The following is a 2,766-nucleotide window of genomic DNA, read 5'->3' as shown; positions in this document are numbered from 1 at the left end:
TTCTACCAACCTCCGAGTTGTGCTAGCTGGCTACCTTTTTAGATTTAGCTACAGTGATAGAAATTTAAATATAGTTAAAAGGTATTGCTAATTAATTATATTGTATGTGTGCTAATATTTTTTTGTCTCATTTCAACTTTATCTGTTAAAATAACAAAGTTAGCTGTTTCTATGTAGCTAGCTATCAGTTATATGATCAGGTTAGCATGCTAGCAGGATGTTACCTTAGCATGTGCGAGCTCTGATTGTACTGAATGCTAATGTGGCAAAGCTATTTTCAAATGTCAGAAAAACACAAATTTGGGCTAAATTCCCCCCCAAGAAAGAAAACAGAAAAATATTTGCTAATGGAAATAAGATGTAAATAAAAACAAAGCTATTGTTTATCAGTTTGGTAGTTTGGCTCACCCAGTTTGACCATTTCTAAGGCAGATTTTGGTCTGTTCTGATCAACTTTTATTACTTTTTGTCAGTTTTACTTCTCAGTGGGCTGACGCGGTTTAAGGCCTGTACAGTCGATGCAGAATGGTTTTATTTAATGTAGCATTAAGCCTTATTTTTGTATTCTGTTACTTTTTAAAATCTCATTTTTCTCCAATCGACTACTTTCTTAAATCAAGGGCAGGCGTTTTTTTGTACGTTGGTGGGGTGGTATTGTTTTTCTTTTTATATATTTTACACATTCGGTTGTGTTTGTAGATTTCTGAGTGGATTAGACTGAAAAGTTCACCGTTTGCTCCAAAGTGCTTCAGGAGCACTAGGATGTTACGAGGATCACTCGTTTGTAAGCTTTGTTTTTGACAAAAACTAAATTTGAATGATTGATCAGCTGATTACTTAAATGTCCACCGTTTTTTTTTTTTTTTTTTTGTTGAAGTTCTTTGATTGAACTCATCTGAGTGGAGTTTAAACCACCTGCAAATTATTGAAGACTTTTTCTCTCAAAAAGTGATTTCAAGCCCTGATTTTTTTATTATTTGTTTTCATTTTCTTTATGAATTGTTAAATCACTGTACAAATGTACCCCCTTTTTTCTATTATGTTTTTTTCTAATTTGAGCAAAAGTTTTTTTTTTTTTTATTACACCCTCAACCATCCATCTACCTCACCCCCCATCCCCAATGTATTTAATTATATATATATATATTTAAAAAAAGAAAAAAAAATTGTCATCTCAGTTGTCAGGCTGTAACGATGACGTCACTGGGTGCTGTTTTAATGTGGTCAAATTCAAACCACAAACCATCTTAGAGAGGGGCATCATGGGTAAAAGGGGCTCAGGAGATCGATGATCACAAGAGGACAAAGGCTGAACCGGTTTTCTTGTGAACATACTGAAAGAAACAGTTTTCCTCGTTAGGTCAGATAAATCTTGGACATGTTCTGCTTCAAGAGAACTTTAAGTGGATTACAAACTAAGACTTCAGTTTTAGCTCCTGTATTCCTGCGTGGTTATTCACAGAATCATAACAGAACTTCTGAGCCCTTTTACACATCATTCCCTGATTGATATTTAGATTAAAAGCTTCCTCTGTGTTTTCTCATCTTTCTGATTTCAGCCCAGGAGCTTCGTTGACTCGTATTTTTTTAGTTTAAGCTCCGTCTGCCTGTTACATCCTCCACCAACTGTTTAACATGTCAGGGTTGGGATTTCAGTGTTTGTGGTTTGAGTTTTGCCTCATGTTTTTACCACTGGAACGCCTCACAAAGCCGACATAAAATCTAACCCATTTTTATTTCGCTCCCCAACCCCGTTTTCGTTATATCAATCCATGATTTACCTTTTTTTTTTCTTTTTATATCTTGCATTTCTGTTTAAAATGATCCATTGGACTGAGGTTTCATTTTATTTTTTTTCTTTTGTACGTGATGTTGTAAGAACTTTTCTTGTGGATATATTCTGAAAAATGGGAGAGAAAAAAAGTTGGCTGATGAAAAAGAGAATGTCTGTTTCTCATTCTTTTTTTTTCTACACAATGTCTATTAATAAAAAAATGTATGCAATCGTTTTTTACTGCCTGTTTTTTTGTTCTTCATTTGTGTCTTATTTTAAACTATAGATGAGAAATTTAATCAAACTGACAACAGATCATGAACGACCAGCAAGAAATTAAAATCAAAATACAAAACCTTTTGTATTTGTCTGGAAAACGGGACTAAAACTAAAAAACGTTGCTCCATTGAGTTGATGAATTTGTATTTTAACGTTAATCATTTTCACTTGTAGTTGATGGATGTCCTTTAGCTGAAATAGGTATTAAGAGTTGTATGCTCTGAGATACACTGTATAAACTATTATATTTCATTAAATAGAATATATATATATATATATATATATATATATATATATATATATTATTTTACTTTTTAGACAAGTGTTTGACTTATGTATAACAAATTAAAAAAGATTTGTTTTGGGATGAGAAGAGTTAAAATCATGTTCAAAGTTCGGTTTTTAGTGGAGACAGAGAAAAAAAATACACTCAATTATTTTGCATTTGATAACATCTACAGCAGTGTGCTGCAAAAATAATAAATTTATTAATGCTCTGTTGTCTGGAAAGACTCCAAATTTCACAGTAAAATAAATTAAATGTGTCTGGAAACTGTTTAGCATTAAAAAGTGGAAAATGCAAAATAATCCTTCAATATCTAAAAAAGTTAAATCTGGTCCTCTGGACATTCAAAAAAACAAAACAAAGCAAATCAACAAAAAATGTAGAAACGTTTCGTCTCTCATCCGAGAGACTTCCTCAGTCTGAGGTC

Source organism: Nematolebias whitei, chromosome 2, assembly GCF_014905685.2.
Source record: "Nematolebias whitei isolate Nwh7 chromosome 2, NemWhi1, whole genome shotgun sequence".
In the NCBI taxonomy this organism is placed as follows: Eukaryota; Metazoa; Chordata; class Actinopteri; order Cyprinodontiformes; family Rivulidae; genus Nematolebias; species Nematolebias whitei.
The sequence above is the reverse complement of the archived record's forward strand: the minus strand, read 5'-3'. Positions refer to the sequence as shown.